Below are 23,758 nucleotides of genomic sequence, written 5' to 3'. Positions count from 1 at the left end.
AGAAGTTTCAGGCTTTTTGAACTACTAATGGAAGAGGATACTTTTCTCATCCATTTATATCCATAATGTTTCATTTGCCTACAAAATGTTATTGATTTATTGACCAACAAAGGACAATATGCAGATCACAGGTAGACTAGTTAGCTTCAGTACTAAAAATCAACCCTAGTATTATTTCTTGTAATAAAGAAAAATTCTACCTTACAACTACTGAGACCTCTTTTTTTTTTTAAGCAAGAATAGATCCACCCCCTTCTCTCTCTCTCTCTCTCATCATGAATTAACATTTAATACCCAAGTTTTTATGTCATAAATATATCACATTTGTAAATAGCTACTTCTGCAAGTAAAAAAGCTAGTTTTCTTTGTACAGTCCTGACAGTTGTTACCAGGTTGATCATTTCACAAACTGTCTGTGAATTGGTGTTCTTGCTTTCATCCTTTCTGTCTTTGAAATGATTTCCTTTCATTTGTCTCCTCTTTTTCTCTATTTCTCCTAAGTCTTTTTTTTTACTATCCTATCTTTCAGACTATTCACTGGGATCTAACACCTTACCACCATGTTTGCCATGAAGTGACCTGTGGAATTCAGAAATGGGGATCTTGCCTGCAAGAGTCAAGGTTATTGCAGTGAGCCTTCTTCCCCATGGTCTAGAGACATGCCCAAGGATTGTGATGATGCTTATATAATGTCCCGGGTGGCCTTGGTGTTCCACTCTCGAGTACAATCATTGCATGCTAGTCAGTGGGGGTTTATGGGTCGGGAGCCCTAGAACCAAATTAAACTTTTCCTGAGAATGAACACTTATTAATTCTCTTGTTTATCAGGGACCCTCAACATGTCCCAACCAAGTTCAGAAACTATATTATCATCAACAGAGAACCAAAGTGAAGAAAAAAAAAACATCAGAAGTTACAATAAATTCACCACTGTTCTTAATTTTACCCTCAACAGGTGTATGCCCAATTGAGAAAATGTCACCCTTATTCATTCAGAAGGGTTGGCAGGATCTCCAAAAACTGTAAAGAAACTGCATTCAGGATACATCCTTATTGAAGCAGCTACAGTAGCACACAATCAGAAAATTATGTAACATCTATTGGGGGGGGGGGATACCTATTACAGTCGTCACCAACATAACTTGAAACTTTTCTAGAGGCATAATATCCAAATGGAAAAGCAAGCATTACAAAACAATATAATGAAGGCAAAGATTGAAATGATTAGTAATTATAACACATACGGAAAGTAGTAAGATATAATGGCATTGCAAAACTATATACTGGAAATTGGGTAGGAGGGACCTACTTGATCTTCCTGATGAAGAGATATGTTCCGAACTCAAGGACCAAGGAATGACAGCCATAAAAAGAATCCTGATATGTAGGGGTGGGCATCTGGTTCTCACCAGAAACATCATCCTTATCTTTAACAAATCAAAACCACCAGCATCTGTCAAAGCAGGATATCTTAACTGTCCAGTAAGGATATATATCCCAAATCCCTTACTGTGCTTTAAATGTCAGAAATTGACCATTCTCAAACTGCCTGCTGCTGCTCTTCCATGTGTGGCAGTAAAGAACTGAGAATAAAGACCATAAGAGCAAAGCACCAAAATGCTCTAACTGTAAGGTAGACCACCAGGCATACCATGAGCATGGCAAAGGTGGAAGGATGAATAGGAGATAAAAAGTTAAAAATAGAACAATGAGCAATGTATCACATACCAGGAGGCAAAGAGGCAGTATAGGTATGACTTGGTTTATGCTGCTTCACTTTTGCACATCTCATAGATCACGATTGGAGGAGGATGATGAATCATGACTCTGCCTGACTTCCTAGACATAGATGGTCCCAACATTGTAATAAAACTAATAATAAATGATTAAACTACGGCTTACAATTTAAATAATTAAACAAAAAACGGAATATGAAATGTGACGAGAAAAAAAACAAATTACATTAATCACAGAGACTAAGAACTATAAGTTAACAAACTTGTGCACTGGTGTATAGTCTGACTGATCTCTCGGCCACTCATACTTGCACTCTTTTTTTTTATTAATATTTTCAGATATCCACCGCCATGCCCCCAAAACGTGTTATCAAGTGCATCTGAACAAGATACTAAAAAAACATAAATCATTGACGTTTGAAGAAAAAATGGAAGTTATTCAACTAATGGAGAAAGGCAAAGCTTGGTCAGATGTGCATTGTGCCTTCAATTTAGCACCATCAATTGTAACAACTATAGTGAAAAATTCTGAGACCACAAAGCAGTCTTCCCAGTCAGGAATCAATGTCGGTAAGGATGCTCTAACAACATCTGGTAATAAAACAATCAAAAAACTGGAAAAGCTGCTTTTCTTGTTGATTGACAACATGACCTAGCAAAATCTTTGTTTGATGAGTTAAGTGGTGAAGAGGATGGTTCTAATAATTTTATTGCTAATAGATGATGGTTTTTTAGATTCAAGAATAAAACAAAAATCCATAATATTAAAATATCAGGAGAAGCAGCTAGTTGATATTACAGCTGCAAATGAATTGCTAATTCATTTTCAAAAACTTGTCAATGAAGAAAAGCTTACCCCAGACTTAGTTTTTAGACAAAACTGACCTATTGGAAAAAGCTGTCCAATTGTACCCTCATTGCTCATGAAGAACATTCTGCCAAGGGACTGTTTTTGACTTTGTTGTTGGGTGGCAGTGCTTCAGGAACTTTCAGATTAAACCTGAAATAGCATGTTTCAGATTTTCAGATTAAAACCTTCATAGCATGTGGTGTTTCTGAATGGTAATCCAGAAACACCACATGCTATGAAGAGAATCATGAAAACAGAGCTTCCTGTTTTCTGGCATTTTAACAGAAAGGCCTGGGTTATGCAGACAATTTTAATCTTCATAACCAATGCAGGGAATTTCCAACATTTCAGCGACATGAAGTAATGTGTCAAAATCATGTATGAATAGCATCTGGCATAAGCTTTGGCCTGACTGCATTCCGAATTCGTAAGAGCATGACACTACCCTTGTGTCAATAACAGTTGTTCAGCTATGAAGAGCTAGCTGAACAACTGTTATCTAGATCTTCTTTTTCCTCATTAGCAGATTTTGATTCTGCAATAGCCAGTTTATCTTCTACTAGTGAAGCAAGTAACAGAGTGTATTACAGCAGCAGCCAAAACTGCATTTCCTAAAATGTCTAGCTGGTTCCCACGTTTTCCTAACTCATGGTGTAATGATGATTACATAGCAACCAAGAAGAAAGCTCAGGGTAATTTCCACAGATACCCTACAACAAAAAACTTAATTGCTTTCAAACATGCTGGGCTAGATAAATCCATCATGAGAGCCAAAAGGAATCCTGGATCCCGTTTACTTCTTCAATATCAAGATCCACCAACAGCAAAGTATGGTTGAAAAATCTAGAAAAATTAAATGCAATGGCTCTATCCTTGAGCATAATAGTTGCAGTGATTACCAACACACTTGGGAAGACTTTTGCAAAAACACTGGCAACGTTTTATTAAACCCCCCCCCCCCAAAAAAAAATCCAGTTTTCTTCGAATGGCACAGAAGAATACAACAAGCTGTTCAAAGAAGAAATGAAACCTGCTTTGTTTAAATGTTGTTCAGCTGCTGTTGAACCAAATAATATCCATTATGCAATGGTAAAACATCCATCAACATTGGCCATGGATCAACTATTGCACTTTTACAACAGAATTTTCTGTGAGAGTATGTATCTGGATACCTGGAAAAAGGTGATTATAATTGCTTTTTTTAAGCCAGGGAAGGATCCAGAATTCCCAGATAACCTACTGTCTAATTGCTCTGACCAGCTGCTTATGCAAGATTTTGAAAAAAAAAATTTGTTAACTCTCTACTTTTATGGTTTCTGGAGAGAAACAAACTTTTTTTTACAGAACACAATCTGGCTTCCAAAAATGTCATTCTGCTACTAATCATCTTGTCTGACTGGAGCCATCTGTTAGAGATGCTTTCCTAAAACCTGACCATCTAGTATCAGTTTTCTTCAATATGGGAAAAGCATATGACCCTGCTTGGAGATTTGAAATACCAAAACTTAGACAGAATCTCCCTCTTTTTATCCAACTGAATCTTCCAAGTCCAATTGGGAACTCTCCTCTCTCACCCATATAACCAAGAAGAGGAAGTCCCACGAGATTCTGTTTTAAGTGTCATGTTTTTTTGCAATAAAGGTCAACTCAATAATAGAACAACTTCCTCCTACACTAAGTAATGCCCTATATGTGGCTGACTTTACCATCTTGTGTTATTCATATGATACGAGGGTCATAGAAAGACAGCTGCAGCAATCTGTTGACCATCTCTTAAAATGGATGCTTGCAAAGGAGTTCAGATTTTCACAGCATAAGACAGTTTGTGTACACTTCTGCCACAGATGTCATCATCATCCTGGCCCAGAAATCTGACTAGGACAATCACTGATCCCAGTTGCACCAAAAGCCAAGTTCTTGGGACTGATATTTTACAGTAAACTCTGTTTTCTCCATCACATACATATATCAGTTACAAGACAAGTGCCATAAAGTAATGAATGTTCTATACACCCTATCCTCCACCCGCTGAGGTGCTGAGAGATGCTCTTTGCTTACACAGGGCATTGATACGATCAAAAATTGACCACCTGTTCCAAGTCTATGCTTCTACCAGGGCAAGTACATTACAATGGCTAGACTGTATTCACCATCAAGCCATCAGAATCGCAACTGGAGGATTTCGCATCACCCATTCCTAGTCTGTAGGACAAGGCAAATGAACCACCTTTGTCGCTTATTATATTATGAATTTTAATATTTTTTATACTTTTTTACATGTTTTATGAATCTTTTACATCATCATCATCATCAAATTCCTGCCATGTACCCTCAAGGGGTGTACAGGATATGACAGTACTACATGAAAAAATTACATCATTACTAACTTCCTATCTACAATTTTCCTCCAAATCAGTCTGTTACTTGACAAGACTCCAACATTATCAGATCTTATATTTCTATCGTCTAAGGCACTTTGTACCGTATCAATCCACCTATATCTTGGTCTTCCTCTGGGTCGTTTTCCTGCCAACCTGGCAGAGAACACTTGTTTTGCTAATCTTTCCTCTCCCATTCTATTTAAGTGACCATACCATCTGAGATTAGCTCTGCTAACGCATTCCTGCATGCTGACAATGTCAAGTTCTTTCCTAATATCCTCATTTTTAATATGATATTGCCATTGATGCCATCTGTTCACGCCTCTAATCTTTCTCAGGACTCTCATATCTGCGGTCTCTACTCTTTGGTCAAGTGTTTTACTTCTGACCCAGCTCTCAGATCCATAAGTTAAAATTGGTTTGAACACAGTCTTGTATACAGCTAATTTAGTGTTCCGACTAATTTCTTTCTTATTCCATATGAATTTATTCAATTGACTTCCCACGATACCAGCTTTGCTGATTCTGTTGTCTATTTCTATATTTAGTTTACCATCTTCAGTAAAAATTGTGCCTAAGTAGCTGAAATGTTTTACTTGTTCCACAGGTTCTCCATTCATAACACAGTTGACATTTTCAATGATTCTGCCTATTTTCATTGTCTTTGTCTTTTTATTGCTGACCTTCATACCATATCTATTACAACAGCTATTCAATTTAGTCAGAGAATCTTGCAGACTTGTAGCGGATTTATTTAGAAGTATAACATCATCCGCATAAAGCAAAGAGCTGACATTAACATCTCCAATTTTGATATCAGGTTTAATACCACATTCCTTCATAATGTGATCCATATAGATAATGAATAACAGAGGGGATAATGTACATCCTTGTCTCACACCAGATTTAACATTAAACCATCTTCCTGTACTTCCTTCAATTCTAACTGCTGACTCACAACTCAAATAAAGACTAAGTATTGCTTGATATAATGCCCCATTGACACCATATAACTGCAGCGTATTGAATAGCTTCTCTCTTGGCACCTTGTCATATGCCTTTTCCAAATCGACAAAACTTAAATACAGATCTTTGTTATATTCCCATGCTTTCTCGACTATTTGTCGTAAAGTGAAGATCTGATCCTGACAGCCTCTATTTGGCCTGAATCCAGCTTGTTCTTCACCAAGCTTTTCTTCCACAATTCTCCTCAACCGTTTCTCAAGTATACTTGCATAGATCTTGCCAGGAACACTCAGTAGGGAAATACCTCTGTAATTCTCGCATTCAGTTTTATTTCCCTTTTTATATATGGGTACTATGAGAGCTCTACTCCAATCATCGGGAATTCGTCCCTCTGTCCAGGCTTTCTGAACTATGCAGTGCAGCCACTGTAAGACTCTTATACCACCATACTTCAGCATTTCTGGTCGAATATCATCTACTCCTGCTGCCTTTCCACATTTCAAGCCTTTGATGGCTTTTTCTACTTCAAGTATGGATATGTATTCCTGACTGCATGCCTGGTCAGTGTTTTTTATCACTGTGCTGTCATCACTGCTTGTTTCATTTAGCAGTTTTTCAAAGTAATTACTCCATACTTCAAGGATATCTTTTTCTCCTGTTTTCATTTCACCTTTATCATCTCTAATTCCTTTTACAGCACTCTTTCCTCCATTCCTAAGCTTCTTCAACAACCTCCAGCATATTTTGCCACCTTCTTGATATTTATTTTCTATATTCTTGCCAAAGTCCTCCCATGACTTTTGTTTAGCTAGTTTTACACACTGTTTAGCTTTCTTACATTTGTCTCTGTATTCTGTAAGAGTAAAAGCTGACTTATTTGCCAGGAACTTTTGATATGCTTTCTTCTTTTCCTTCACTGCCTCTTTAACTTCCTGTGTCCACCAGGGAGTTCTGATTTTTTTATCTTTGCACACAACCTCACCACATGCCTCTCTGGCAGAATCAATCAATGTTTCCTTCAGAGTTTGCCACTGAATCTCCAAGGTTTGATTCCTGTTCTCAAACTCTTTCATTTTCTTTTCAATAATATTTCTGTATTTTAGTCTACAGTTTACATCTGAGAGCTGCTCAACTTTTATTCGCTTTAAAACTTTCTTACATGTTATTCTTTTCAATATGAAATTCAATTTTATCCTGCTCAAGACTAAATAGTGATCACTTCCAATTTCAAATCCTCTGTACACTCTGGTGTCCTGCACCAGGGAGAAAACATCACTATCAACAATAACATAGTCAATGAGACTTTTCTTATTCCTAGCCTCTTCTCTCCATGTGAATTTGTGCACATTTTTATGTTGGAACATGGTGTTAGTAATAACCAGTCCATGTCCTGAGCAGAAATCCAACAGATATTTGCCATTATTATTAGCTTTGCTCTTTTCTCCAAATTTTCCCAAAATATTTTTGTATGTCTCACAATCATTTCCTACTCTACTATTTAGATCCCTAACAAGGACCAACTTTTCCTTTTTCATTGTGTCAGTTGCTTTTTCTAAAGCCTCAAAAAATTCCTCCACTTCTACCTTAGTAGAACTTACATTTGTTTTAATACAATGATTTTATGCAGCCTTACTATTTTTTTTTTATTTTTTTTATTAAATATACATTTTAAGAAATGCTCCATTTAGGATTATTGTTATTATTTATTTTATATATAGGTTTTAGATCTATATAATATATCTATATATATAATATATATATATATATATAACTTGCCTGGTTAGCGTATCTGCTCGCCAGCCAAAAGGCTGCGGGTTCGAATCCCATCTTGGGCGTGAATGTTTGTGATTGTCGGTGAAAATACCAGTGGTGGTGGTCGGCGGTAGATGGCATTGGTGTAGATGATGAAGGTAGTTGCAAGTGGTGGAGACAGAGAGTTATACAGTAGGTACCCTCCCTCAATAAGTCTTTGGACTCCCTGGAGGTGTTATATAATAATAATAAGCTGCTTATTTATTACACATGTTTTGGCACAGCATGACCATAGCGATCCTTGTGCCATTAAATCCAAAAACAAACAAACATATTACAGATATTGCTTTGACTGTTAATCTTGTTGGTTTTGCCATCTTTTTAAACATTTAAGTTTTTTAAAGCAGACATAACAGCCAGTATTAACTAATAATGATATTTTTGATAACAAAATTGCAGTGTAGTTAGAGTATAATGCTCCTTATGAGGAACAGGAATTTTGGTGTTTTATACATGGATGGGTAGATGATGTGTATGAAGCAAGTACTTCAAGCTCTATGCCTTTTGATTATTTATGTGTATTATATTATAGTTTAGCTGTGTGAAACTTGCATAAAGGATTAGTTTAGAATAATTTTAGAGAGGTTTAGATTTCAAGCAGTTTATAAACTTGGTGAGGGGGGGCATTCTGAAAGTAATACCTATGCTTGGAGCATGCAGACCTTGAAACATGTCTTGTCTTGTTCCTTCATCCCTTTGCTACAGTTTAGTGTATAGTGGTTTACAATCTAAGTTGTGATAATTTATTATTATATCAGGGGCGTGCCAGTAGTGTCCGGCGTCTGTATGGAAAACTTTAGTTGGCACTCCTGTGCCCAGTAGCACACCAGTAGTGTCCGGCGTCTGTATGCAAAACTTTAGTTGGCGCTCCTGTACCCAGTAGCACGCCAGTACTGTCCAGTGGCAGTGTGCAAAACTTTAGTTGGCACCCCTATTCGCCCCCCCCCCAATAAAAAAATCACTTTAAAAAAACGTTTTTTTTTTTAAAAGTATTTCTTCCTCTTTGGCGCCTTTACTATCCTGGTGCCTGTGTGTGTCGCATCCCTGTATTGCATACAATAATGGATGTCTTTTACAAAGTTTTTCAAAGCATGTAAAAGAGTTCACATTAATTTAATTTTTAATGCATGAAAATGTGAATGCTGGTAAAATTTACTGCCCAAGGTTGTTATGGTGAGGCAACTGTAGATAGAAGTAGGATTTCTAAATTTCCATTTTGTAATATTTGGGAATTAAGAATGGGAAATTGCAGGTCCCAAGAATTCTCAGAAATTTTATTTTATTCATCTAATATTTGCAGTTTCTCTAAAATAAGCATTTTTTGTTTGTTTGTTTATTCTAGTGATAAAACTATATAATAATGAACTGTACCTTTTAATATAAAGTAAAATTTAATTATTATTAGATATTAAAAAATAAGAGTCAAAGTTTGATGTTTATAAACAAAAAAAATAATTATCATTATACTGGTATAGTGTATGGATGAATAACATATTTTTTGAAAATCACTGAATTTGAGATTGACATAAATTCTAAGTTGGGTTTATTCTAGTGATAAAACTCTATAATAATGAATTGTCAAAAATGCAACTACAATGAAATGAAATGAAAATACCATTAAAAAAAAGAAACATAAAGCCTTAATTGCTCAGTTTGAAAGTCCCCATCTTTGTTCAGTTACAAATAAATCTAAAATAAAAAAATTTCTTTCATTTTGGATTGATGTAGGTCTAATTATTAGTAGTGCATCTAACACAATTTTTTGATTTTTTTGCCGGTATACATGTCATTATGTATAAATTCTATTTCACTTTTTAATGATGAAAATACTTGGGTTGAATTGGCTTTGATTTTACAGGCAAAATTTAATAGATCTCTAATTCTAATTCTCCAAGATCATAATTTTTCATTTCTTTGTTTGTATTATTTTCTGAATGGAGCAAATTTTTAAAGTCGTTCCATTATCAATTTTGCATAATTTTTTTTTTTTATACCACAAAAATCACCATTAACTTCGTTTAAACAATAAGTGATACTAAGACTCTCAATGTTTAAAAAAGTTCCTGTTCAGTTTTTTTCAAAAGCTTACTCAAAACAGAATGTTGTTTTTCCAAATTATCATCATCATCATCATCATGAAATTCCTGTCATGTACCCTCAAGGGGTGTACAGGATATGATAGTACTACATGAAAAATTTACATTATTACTAACTTCCTATCTACAATTTTCCTCCAAATCAGTCTGTTACTTGTCAAGACTCCAACATTATCAGATCTTATATTTCTATCATCTAAGGTACTTTGTACCATATCAATCCATATATCTTGGTCTTCCTCTGGGTCGTTTTACTGCCAGCCTGGCTGGAAACACTTGTGTTGTTAATCTTTCCTCACCCATTCTGTTTAAGTGACCATACCACCTGAGATTAGCTCTGCTAACGCATTCCTGGATGCTGACAATGTCAAGTTCTTTCCTAATATCTTCGTTTTTAATATGATATTGCCATTGATGCCATCTGTTCATGCCTCTAATCTTTCTCAGTACTCTCATATCTGCGGTCTCTAGTCTTTGGTTGTCTAGTCTCTGGTGTTTTACTTCTGACCTATCTCTCAGATCCATAAGTTAAAAGTGGTTTGAATACTGTCTTGTATATAGCTAATTTAGTGTTCCGACTAATTTTTTATTCCATATGAATTTATTCAATTGACTTCCTAACATACCAGCTTTGTTAATTCTGTTGACTATTTCTATATTTAATTTACCATCTTCACTAAAAATCATGCCTAAATAGCTGAAATGGTTTACTTTTTCCACAGGTTCTCCATTCACAACACAGTTGACATTTTCAATGATTCTGTCTATTTTCTTTGTCTTTTTATTGCTGACCTTCATACCATATTTATTACAACAGTTATTCAATTTAGTCAGAGAATCTTGCAGATTTGTAGGGGATTTATTTAGAAGTATAACATTGTCTACATAAAGCAAAGAGCTGACAATAACATCTCCAATTTTGATATCATGTTTAATACCACTTTCCTTCATAATGTGATCCATATACATAATGAATAGCAGAGGAGGATTGTAAAAATAATCATAATTTAAAATTCTGAATATTTTTACATATTGTTTATGTTAGAATGTTCATCATCATCATCATCAAATTCCTGCCATGTACCCTCAAGGGGTGTACAGGATATGACAGTACTACATGAAAAAATTACATCATTACTAACTTCCTATCTACAATTTTCCTCCAAATCAGTCTGTTACTTGTCAAGACTCCAACATTATCAGATCTTATATTTCTATCATCTAAGGCACTTTGTACCGTATCAATCCACCTATATATTGGTCTTCCTCTGGGACGTTTTCCTGCCAACCTGGCAGAGAACACTTGTTTTGCTAATCTTTCCTCTCCCATTCTATTTAAGTGACCATACCATCTTAGATTAGCTCTGCTAACGCATTCCTGGATGCTGACAATGTCAAGTTCTTTCCTAATATCCTCATTTTTAATATGATATTGCCATTGATGCCATCTGTTCACGCCTCTGATCTTTCTCAGGACTCTCATATCTGCGGTCTCTAGTCTTTGGTCAAGTGTTTTACTTCTGACCCAGCTCTCAGATCCATAAGTTAAAACTGGTTTGAACACAGTCTTGTATACAGCTAATTTAGTGTTCTGACTAATTTCTTTCTTATTCCATATGAATTTATTCAGTTGACTTCCCACGATACCAGCTTTGCTGATTCTGTTGTCTATTTCTATATTTAGTTTACCATCTTCAGTAAAAATTGTGCCTAAGTAGCTGAAATGTTTTACTTGTTCCACAGGTTCTCCATTCATAACACAGTTGACATTTTCAATGTCTTTGTCTTTTATTGCTGACCTTCATACCATATCTATTACAACAGCTATTCAATTTAGTCAGAGAATCTTGCAGACTTGTAGTGGATTTATTTAGAAGTATAACATCATCCGCATAAAGCAAAGAGCTGACATTAACATCTCCAATTTTGATATCAGGTTTAATACCACATTCCTTCATAATGTGATCCATATAGATAACGAATAACAGAGGGGATAATGTACATCCTTGTCTCACACCAGATTTAACATTAAACCATCTTCCTGTACTTCCTTCAATTCTAACTGCTGACTTACAACTCAAATAAAGACTAAGTATTGCTTGATATAATGCCCCATTGACACCATATAACTGCAGCGTATTGAATAGCTTCTCTCTTGGCACCTTGTCATATGCCTTCTCCAGATCGACAAAACTTAAATACAGATCTTTGTTATATTCCTATGCTTTCTCGACTATTTGTCGTAAAGTGAAGATCTGATCCTGACATCCTCTATTTGGCCTGAATCCAGTTTGTTCTTCACCAAGCTTTTCTTCCACAATTCTTCTCAACCGTTTCTCAAGTATACTTGCATAGATCTTGCCAGGAACAATCAGCAGGGAAATACCTCTGTAATTCTCACATGCAGTTTTATTTCCCTTTTTATATATGGGTACTATGAGAGCTCTACTCCAATCATCGGGAATTCGTCCCTCTGTCCAGGCTTTCTGAACTATGCAGTGCAGCCACTGTAAGACTCTTATACCACCATACTTCAGCATTTCTGGTCGAATATCATCTACTCCTGCTGTCTTTCCACATTTCAAGCCTTTGATGGCTTTTTCTACTTCAAGTATGGATATGTATTCCTGACTGCATGCCTGGTCAGTGTTTTTTATCACTGAGCTGTCATCAATGTTTGTTTCATTTAGCAGTTTTTCAAAGTAATTACTCCATACTTCAAGGATATCTTTTTCTCCTGTTTTCATTTCACCTTTATCATCTCTAATTCCTTTTACAGCACTCTTTCCTCCATTCCTAAGCTTCTTCAACAACCTCCAGAATATTTTGCCACCTTCTTGATATTTATTTTCTATATTCTTGCCAAAGTTCTCCCATGACTTTTGTTTAGCTAGTTTTACAAAGTGTTTAGCTTTCTTACATTTGTCTCTGTATTCTGTAAGAGTAAAAGCTGACTTATTTGCCAGGAACTTTAGATATGCTTTCTTCTTTTCCTTCACTGCCTCTTTAACTTCCTGTGTCCACCAGGGAGTTCTGATTTTTTTATCCTTGCACACAACCTCACCACATGCCTCTCTGGCAGAATCAATCAATGTTTCCTTCGGAGTTTGCCACTGAATCTCCAAGGTTTGATTCCTGTTCTCAAACTCTTTCATTTTCTTTTCAATAATATTTCTGTATTTTAATCTACAGTTCACATCCGAGAGCTGCTCAACTTTTATTCGCCTTAAAACTTTCTTACATGTTATTCTTTTCAATATGAAATTCAATTTTATCCTGCTCAAGACTAAATAGTGATCACTTCCAATTTCAAATCCTCTGTAAACTCTGGTGTCCTGCACCAGGGAGAAAACATCACTATCAACAATAACATAGTCAATGAGACTTTTCTTATTCCTAGTCTCTTCTCTCCATGTGAATTTGTGCACATTTTTATGTTGGAACATGGTGTTAGTAATAACCAGTCCATGTCCTGAGCAGAAATCCAACAGATATTTGCCATTATTATTAGCTTTGCTCTTTTCTCCAAATTTTCCCAAAATATTTTTGTATGTCTCACAATCATTTCCTACTCTACTATTTAGATCCCCAACAAGGACCAACTTTTCCTTTTTCATTGTGTCAGTTGCTTTCTCTAAAGCCTCAAAAAATTCCTCCACTTCTACCTTAGTAGAACCTTCTGTGGGACCATAGGCACAAATAAGTCTCATTGTCCAGTTCCCCATTCTCATATTTGCCCACATTACTCTACTTGAGACTGACTGCCATTCAAGAAGATTAGCCTCGTATTTTGTGTTGAATACTATGGCTACTCCTTCTTTTCCTTGATTGTCATTGCCTGAATATAACATTTTGTATTTATTACTCAGAAAGATCTCACCAGTTTTGGTCTTTTTTGTTTCAGTCACCCCTATTATGTCGATCTGGTACTTATCTAATTCCTCAGCTAGCTCCATTTCTTTGCCATTCAGGCTTCTTATGTTGATAGTACTGATCTTTAACTCTGGTGATGTTGAGTTGGGGTGTTTTTTCAGATTTGTTCCAGTAGCTGACTTTTCGCTGTTCACCCTAGTTCCCTGGTGAAAATAACGGGGAACTTGTTTAACCGGGCGACGCTCCAGCCGGCATGAAATTTTGTCATGTTGTACCATCATTTTTTATTTTGGTTTAACCAATAAGAATACAATTTGGTCGGCTAAATCCCAAATTGCCAGCCCATCCTCGTTCGTTCAGTATCAAAGTAGATACCCAACAGGGTGCACCACGAGAAGGTGAGGATTGGACATTAGGTCAGAAGCCCTGGTCGGTTCTCCGCATTCCTTTAAAGGCTATGTGGAGGTCTCCTCTCAGTTATACAGCTTTGACTCTTAAGCACCCCACTGTTAGAATGTTTATTAGTTTTAATTTTATAACATGCATTGTCGGCACTTGCGATGTACCCGTTATTGAAATTGTTTTCTCAAAAGTGATATGTAAAGCAGTTAAAAATTTATGTACTTATCAGATTTGAATATTTGTGTTACTTTAAACAAATTTATTGTAATTTAAAATATTAAGTTGTGTTTTATGAAGACATTCTCTTGTTGCTAATAGAGACAATGTGTCAGCCATTATACCTAACTTCTTGCTTACCAGTTTCATGGAGTGCGCATGCTTGCCGAGAAGTTTGATGTGTGATTGACAGCTGACAAGTCGGTATCGAAACAACGGGAGAGTAAACAAGGAGAGCGTTCGGAGAGAAAATGAGGACACAGGCCGGGAGATATTTAGATTAGGAGATAGTCAAGTTTTTATGTGACAGTTGGAGGAAAATCAATAGTATATTCTGAAAAAGGAATCGTGGAACTATGAAGTTTTAATGTGGAATAAGTATTGATAAATAAAAGGAAAATATTGATATAGGCGTTTTAAAAGAATATTTGAGGAAACGCTAATTGGAAGATTAGTAGTAGATTCCGAAAAGGGAATCATAGAACTGTGAATTTTTTAAAGTGGAAGAGTTAGGACTGTCAATAAAAATTAGTGAATAAAAGAAATTGCTATTTATGTTCCAAAGGAATGTTCAAGAAAACTCTGATTAGGAAGTTTCATCTGTCTTAAAGGATGCCGGATCTAACTATTATTTCTCCTAAAAAAAGATAGAATTGAGTTAGGAAGAATTAATGTGTGCTACATAATTGATGATAAAGGATCTTATGAAAATGAAGAATAAAGTTATATATCTTTGGAAAAGGGCCTTGACAGAGAAAGAAACTGGCTATGAACATTTTGTCATTGTGAAAACAAAGTGTTTAGTCTAGTCTTAAGTGTAAGTTTATTTTTCAAAGGCCTTGGATCCAATGTGTTTATTTGGATTCTGAAAGAAATAGTAAAAAATAAGGTCATTGCACCAATCGGAGTGAACCCTTGTGCATATATAGGTACACTCGGAAATAAATTAAAAATAATTGTTGAACAGAGATCATTTCTATATACAGCATTAAATTAATAAAAAATCCTATATTTAAATAATGGTGCAGCCGGTAGGATTAATATTATGATAATATCCTCTATATAAACATCTCTAAATATAATAATTTCTCATTTTATTAACAGTGGTGCAGTTGACAGGATTGGTTATGACTTAACTTTATTTTAGAATCCAGAAAGTTAATCTTGACTCAAGTGAAATGGCTACAGGAAATAGTAATTCTAATGGTGAAGTTTCTTTAGTTAAAGATGAGGAATTTTTTAGGTTAATTAATCCAACTTTAGTAATACCTTCTTTCTCAGGAGATAGTAGTCAAAGTGTAGAAACATTTTTTAAATATGCAGAAAAAATTAGAGATTTAGGAAAATTGTCAGATTTTCATTTGTTGATTATACTTCTTAATAAATTATTGGGCAAAGCCAAAACATTCTTAAACACGTCTCCTTTAATGAGAGACAATGACAGTTATGCAAATTTTAAAAGTTTACTAATATCAGAATTTTCAAGTGTAAGAGAATTAGGGCCTAACATTTGGAAAATTCATCAGTGCATTCAAGGTAATAGGGAGTCTGTTTCAGAATATTATCACAGACTTTGGAGCATTGCTCATAAATTTAATGTTTCATCTGAAGAGAAATCCTCTTTAGAATGGTTGCTGTTTAATCAATTTAGGCATGGCGTTAAAGATAATTTGAAAGAAACGGCATACAAGAAAAAGGTTAAAAATCTTGAACAGCGTTTTTAACTTGTTAAGGAAAAGGAAGAAAAACTTGGAGATATATTTGATTATAAACAGGTAAACTTACAAATAATAAACAGGTAAACTCTTTTCAGTGTAATGAAACTCATTCTCCAGCATTGTGGCTACAGATAAAGTGAGAGAAGTAAAGTTTCATAAATTGAAAAGTGCTAAGAAAAAGAAACAGTTTAAGGAAACTTCTGTGAATTTCACTGAAAATGTTCCAGAATCTATTTCCAAGGTACAATTACATGATTTGGGAAAATTAGAGGAACCGAAAACATTTCTTAGTGAAGAAATAGAAAGACAACAGAGACCAATAGTAGAAGGACAGGAACTTCTGTTTAAGATGATATCTGATTTGACAACATCCAAGAATCTTACAGATAATCAATCTTTCTTTTGTAAATCTAATGGTATTGACAGGAATAAAACATCTCAAAGGAGATATATTCCAAAATGCTTTAAATGTAATAAACCTGGTCATTTTGCTAAAGACTGTTATATTAGGGATAAATCTTGTTTTCAGCATAAGAAATCAGAGAAGAAAGAAAAATCTGAAAATAGTTATTATTCCAATATTATACTGGCAAGGACAGAAATGTCAAACTACTCATTAGACATGGGTAAAGCTAAAAACAGCTCTAACCCTGAAAGAGAGTTTGATGTATCATTAACTCCTTATGCTAATGGAGGTAATCCTTTGACAGTTCTACAAGGATTTATTGAAAATGTGCCTTGTGAAATCTTACTTGACACTGGTGCACATATTTCACTCATTTCTTATAGTTTGTTTAACAAAATTAAATCTCTAATTCCAAATGACATTTCAGTTTTAAGTTGTCCAATTAAATTAAAGGGTATATTCGAATCAGAAATTTAAGCTGATAAGCAAATCAATGTTTTTATTTCAATTCCTTGTTTTCCAATGAAAGTTTGTCATCCATTAATAGTTCTTCCAGAATCCTCAAATCCAAATGTACAAGTAATATTTGGAATTGATTTTCTGAAACGTCATGGTTTTGCATGTAATTTTGTTGGTAATGCAGTGTCCTTGTGTGGACTAGAATACTGTTTGGACAGGACATCAGGTGACAATGGAAAATTGAGCAGTCTCCTGAAGTTTTTCAAGACACTGATCATAATGATCAAGTGTTTAATATTGAGACCCTAAAGAAAGATGAGAGGGAAAATATTGAGGAATTAAAAGAGAACTTAGTGCAGAATTCAATGAAATCAGCAAATACCAGTGAAGAAAGGAATAGAATTCTGAAATTCTTTAAATCTACCTTTGAATTTTTCTCTGGTGTTTTCACAGGGGATATTGTTTCAATGTCTTGCACTAATGCAGTAGAACACTCAGTGCAGATTTGTACTCAATCTCTTATTTACATTAGGCAATATCAAACTCCATTAAAATATATGGAGCTTTGTCAGAAACTACTGCAGGAATATGAAAGGGCAGGAATAATTGAGAAGTCAAATTCTCAGTAGAACAGTCCATTCAAATTGAAAACCAAATGGAATCCTGAGGTTTGTTTTAGACTTGAGAGCTATCAATAAGGTTCTTCTGGTTCCCATCTGCCATATGGCCGCGGGAGGGTAGCTATATGCTACCATTCTAGGGAGAGATGATTATGAGCAAGGTGGTTTCCCGTTGCCTTCCTTGCCGTAAGTATTTATGACTGTAACCTGTGTGTTCACGGGGCCGGTTTGCCTGCTTGTGGGATGAAAAACCTCAGATAAACCCTGCGGCTCACACCCAAGACCGGCTAACTTGGCTATGGCTGAGGAAGATCCTTAAGCTCCTCACGTTGTGGACGGGAATCGAACCTAGGACACTCCTTCCCCGGGCATATGGTTGCAAAGCGCAAAGCCACTAGGCTAACCGCGCAAACTCAATAAGGTTACAAAGCCTATTGATTTCCCTTTGTGTAAAATTGAGGAATTATTGATAAACAGATCAATAGGGTTGATCCAAACAGGTCCAAGTAGATACCCAACAGGGTGCACCACGAGAAGGTGAGGATTGGACATTAGGTCAGAAGCCCTGGTAGGTTCTCCGCATTCCTTTAAAGGCTATGTGGAGGCCTCCTCTCAGTTATACAGCTTTGACCCTTGATCACTTCCAATTTCAAATCCTCTGTACACTCTGGTGTCCTGCACCAGGGAGAAAACATTACTATCAACAATAACATAGTCAATGAGACTTTCTTATTCCTTGCTTCTTCTCTCCATGTGAATTTCTGCACATTTTTATGTTGGAACATGGTGTTAGTAATAACCAGTCCATGTCCTGTGCAGAAATCCAACAGATATTTGCCATTATTATTAGCTTTGCTCTTTTCTCCAAATTTTCCCAAAATACTTTTGTATGTCTCACAATCATTTCTTACTCTGCTTTTTAGATCCCTAACAAGGACCAACTTTTCCTTTTTCATTGTGTGAGTTGCTTTTTCTAAAGCCTCAAAAAAATCCTCTACTTCTACTTTAGCAGAATCATCAGTGGGACCATAGGCACAAATAAGTCTCATTGTCCAGCCAGTTCCCCATTCTCATATTTGTCCACATTACTCTACTTGAGACTGACTGCCATTCAAGAAGATTAGCCTCATGTTTTGTATTGAATACTATGGCTACTCATTCTTTTCCTTGATTGTCATTGCCTGAATATAATATTTTGTATTTATTGCTCAGAAAGATCTCGCCAGTTTTTGTCTTTTTTGTTTCAGTCACCCCTATTATGTCAATCTGGTACTTATCTAATTTCTCAGATAGCTCCATTTCGTTGCCATTCAGGCTTCATATGTTGATAGTACCGATCTTTAACTCTGGTGATGTTGAGTTCGGGTGTGTTTTCAGATTTGTTGACTTTTTGTTTTCAGTAGCTGACTTTTTGCTGTTTGCCCTGGTTCTCTGGCGAAAACAACAGGGTCTTGTTTAACTGGGTGATGTCCCAGCCAGCATGAAATTTTGTCATGTTGTACCATCATTTTGTATTTTGGTTTAACCAACAAGAATACAATTTGGTCGGCTAAATCCCAAATTGCCAGCCCATCCTCGTTTGTTCAATATCCAGGTAGATACCCAACAGGGTGCACCACTAGAAGGTGAGGATTGGACATTTGGTCAGAAGCCCTGGTCGGTTCTTCGCATTCCTTTAAAGGCTATGTGGAGGTCTCCTCTCAGTTATACAGTTTGTACCCTTAAGCACCCCTTTCCAAATTATTATTATTATTATTATTACGGGCAACTCCAAGGAGTCGATAGACTCATCGAGGGAGGCCCTAACATCATGTCAAGAACAACTATTCGACATTCACACAGTATCTATCATACCTCGCCTTGAACTCATTCACAGTCATGGACCCACAACAGACTCTGGCAGCTTATTCCACTCATTCACCACTCTCCAAGTAAAAAACCTAGCTCTAACACCCTTGCTAACCACACTCTTGCCCAGCTTCCATGTATGGCCCCTAGTCTTCCCACCACCACCATTCCTATTCTCAAAAATATCTTCTGAGTTAATCTTATAGAAACCCTTCAGTAATTTGAATGTCTCAATCACCTCACCCCTTTTCCACCTATCAAACAATTTCTGCAACCCACAAATCTTCAACCTCTTCTCATAAGGTTCATTCCATAGACCTGCTATCATCTTGGTCACTCGTCTCTGGATCCTCTCCACCTTCTCCCCATCAAGAAGAAACCCTGGTGCCCATATATGGGCACAGAAGTCTAGATGGGGGTCTTATCAAGGGTTGATACAGAGGAACAATAACCTGTTTGTCTCTGCCTTGTTAAAGTATTTTTCAGCAACCAAGTGAATTGATGAGCTGATTTAGCAACTTTTGCAATGTGCCCTCTAAACTTCAACTCCCTATCCACCAGCACTCCCAAATCCCTGGCGTTGTCAATCTCCTGGAGTATGGTTCCACCAATGTGATATACTGCTGCTAATCTTTTCACCCTAAAATGCATAACCTTACACTTTGCCACATTAAATTGACATCCATTCTCCTTAGCCCACTCCTCCAAATCATCCTGCAAAATTTTTACATCCTGTGCACTCGCTATTGCCCTACCCAACTTTGCATCATCAGCAAACAAGTGAACACTCCCTCTCAAATCCTTTCCTATATCATTGATGAACAAATTGAAAAGCAGTGGTCCAAGAACAGAGCCCTGCGGCACACCACTAGTCACAAGCCGTCTTTTAGACTCCACTCCTGAATAAATCACTCTCTGGTATCTCTCCTTCAACCACCCTCCTATCCATCTCACCAACCCTATATCTATCCCCATCTGCTCCAGTTTACTGATTAGGGTTCCATGTGGTATCCTATCAAAAGCCTTGGCAAGGTCCAGTAGTATTACTGTAAACCCATTATCCCTATCCAGTTCAGCCGTCACTGTGTTATAAAACGTGAGCAAGTTACCCTTCACAAAGCCATGTTGGCCCCCATACAGTATCCCATTTTCATCTATCCAATCCTGTATTTTCCTCTTGACTATTTTCTCCAAGACCTTGACAACGATTCCTGATATGCTGATCAGTTGGTAATTTACAACAGCAGTCTTGGAACTTCCTTTATGCAGTGGAACTATTTTCCCCTCTTTTCACCCCCTTGGGACAAACCCAGACCCGAGACTCAAATTAAACAAAATGGTCAAGGGCACTGACAATTCTCTAGCTGCTTAACGTACGGCATGAGCTGGTATACCATCCAATCCCACAGATGTATTGACATTGAGGTTTTGTAATAGACTATTCACTTCCACTTCATTCACCACAATTCCCATATAAGCTATTGGTTCATTCATTCCTGCAATGTCACCACCTGGACGATATACTCTTGCAAAGTGCACACTCAGTAATTCCACTATATGATTCGGTTACCTCCCTATAATCAGCATTCTTTAAAATCGTTCTACCATATACATTTTTTCTTTTACTTACAACATATCGAAAAAACTGTTTGGGATTCTCTTAGCCTGCATGGCTAATGTTCTTTCGTTATCCGCTTTTGCTTTTCTTACCACACTCGTTACTCTTCTGGCCTGCACTTTATACCGTTCATGTGCCTGCAGGTCACCTTTCTCCCTAAATTCCCTCCCCAGTTGTTTCTTTTTTTTTGCAGCTGAAGCTTAATGGTGTTATTCATCCATTTAACCCCTACTTGATTTATTATTCAGACTCTAGATATACAGTCAGCCATTGCCTCCTGCAAACACTTCTTAACTGCCTCCTATGCACTATCAACATCCAGCCCTTGCAATTTTACATGCCATGGCGCTGAACCAATCAAATGCCTAAGCTTGTCATACTCATCAGCCCGATAATTCCATATGTAACCTGTCTTAATTGTAAATTCCACACCTTTAGCCACCTCCCAAGTCAAGACCCTATGATCACTCTCACCAATTGGTGGCAATGTGGTCATATCGTTACAGCCAAATTCTCAGATGCAATTACTAGGTCAAGCACTCTCTTACCCCTAGTATTTTCCATTACATGCTGTCACAGATAGTTATCCCTTAATAACCACATAAAATTCAATTCCTTCCTCCCATGTGTCCTCTCCTCCTTCCAATCAATGTTACCATAGTTGAAATCTCCCATAATAATTACCTTCCTTCCACTCATTTCTTATGTTTGCTTATGCATACTATCTCCACCATCTATTCCATCACCTGGTCTATAGCAGCACCCAACTGTATATTTTGTTCTGCTAGTCTCGATCTCACACCAAATAGCCTCAAATGTGCTCTTTTCTCTATCCTGCAGTTACACTTCTATTTTCCTTGGCTACAGCTCATCAGCTATCATCAATAATATCCCTCTGCCCATTTTATACTCCTCCTTCACTCCTGAACACACCATACCCCTAGCATTCAATCCCACTAGCTATATCATCTTCTGTTAGCCATGTTTCACTAATGCCAGTAACCTGTGTCCTGGAAGTGCCAACTAAGGCCAAAAATTCTTCCTTCTTGTTCCTAATACTTCTGGCATTAGTATACATGAATTGCAGAAGCCCATTTGTCCCATCCCTATTTTGATGCCTTATACTAACTATCCCATTCCGATTTGTTGTCCTTCGTACTCGCTCGGGCATACCTGTTTCCCTAAAGTCTGCATATCTACTCCCCCCCCCCCCACAATAACTCTAGTTTCCCTGATTCTGCACATCCACTTCATTCAACAACACCTTTTCAAGTCTCCGTACAAAATATAAAAGAGGAATCTAAAAATTTCTTCACTTGTTAATTTGCATCATGATTGCTTTGTGCTTCAACTGCAAGTTTTATGGGGTTTAAACAATTTAATATATGAAGCCCAGTAGAAAAGTAATGATATTTATTTTCATTGCAACAATTGGCAGCACTGTCAAACCAATGACGTAGTAGTATGTTTGAATGATTCCCACTCTTTCTGTCAGTACCAGTTTCTCATGGGTAGGGTAAATACCTGTTGAGCTATTGTGTTTTTAGTAAGTGTATGTCTTATGTGTTGTCACAAATATGCAGAAGCAATATCTTGAATAACATTGTGTTCAAGATTATTCAAGAATTTTGTGTTAAACTGAACACAACATTTCTGACACCAAAATGTTTGATAAAATGAAGCAGACATTTGGTAATGATTCTTTATCACATGCTCAAGTGTTTAAATGGCACGAGATGCTTTTGAGAGAGGAAGCATGAACAAGTCCAAAACGAAAACATTGATCGTCATCTTTTTCGATAGCCATGGAATGGTTCACTGAGAATCCGTATCTCTTGGAGCAACTGTCAGTCAAGTTTATTATAAAGAAATCCTTGCACAGTTACAAAAACACATCTTATGAATGATTCTTATTCATTTATTATTTTTACTAGTAATTACAAGCCTCTTTTAGAGTACTTTATCTAATAAAATTGCTCTGTACAATAATATTGCTAGAAATTCCATCTACTGTTGCAGGTTTAGCAGTTAATTCATCTACTTCTAGCAGTTGCTGTGTGACAATGGAGAGTTGGACTTTGTTTTCTTGAAGTAGATGATTTCAAGAAATGCATGTCATCTTCACTGTTTTCTGTCTTTTCATGCCATTAACATTCGAGATGCCAATATAGTCCATTTTTTTGATGATAGTGCTTTGCACTGCATTGTTTTGGAAAACATTTGATTTCCTTGTATGTTTTTCTCATTGTTAGGAGTAACTACAATAAAGTGAAATTGTGTTTATTTATTTATTTTATTGTTTTATTTATTTAATATAGAATTAAATATAATTATTTTAATAACCTTGGTTTTGCACTGCATATGTATAGTACACATGAAGGGACTGGGATAGTGAACTCCAGGAATGTTCCAATTATTTTATTTCTTACACAGCAAGAATGGGGAATTTCAGATTAGGAAAGATCATAAAAAATCTCAAATTTCTCAAGAAATATTTTTATTTCCTGGTAATCAGTAATTTTAAAATTATGAATTTTTCCTAGGAATTCTTGGGAAGAAACCTTAGATGTGAATATTCTATATTGTTGGGCATGGAGAACAAGAAACATAATAGTAGAGTTGACATTAATGACTATTCTTGAAGTTAGTAGCCAAAAGATGCAACTAATGAGAAATCAGCAAATAAGCCAAAGATCACTAGCTAAAATTGAACGTTGTTAGTGCATTGTTTATTATAGCCAGAGTTTGAATGCAATA

General features: G+C 36.2%; 1 protein-coding gene across 1 annotated transcript in view; it reads left to right on the top strand.

Moving 5' to 3' along the window:
* Window positions 1–23,758, top strand: part of LOC150109426 (endothelin-converting enzyme 1-like) — a 297,401-nt gene that overhangs the window by 243,616 nt on the left and 30,027 nt on the right. The gene's annotated exons all lie outside the window — the stretch shown is intronic.

The sequence above is a fragment of the Typopeltis vanoorti genome, chromosome 2, assembly GCF_054136105.1.
Source record: "Typopeltis vanoorti isolate ZY-2024b chromosome 2, IOZ_Tvanoo_1.0, whole genome shotgun sequence".
Lineage (NCBI taxonomy): Eukaryota > Metazoa > Arthropoda > Arachnida > Uropygi > Thelyphonidae > Typopeltis > Typopeltis vanoorti.
The sequence above is the reverse complement of the archived record's forward strand: the minus strand, read 5'-3'. Positions and strand labels throughout refer to the sequence as shown.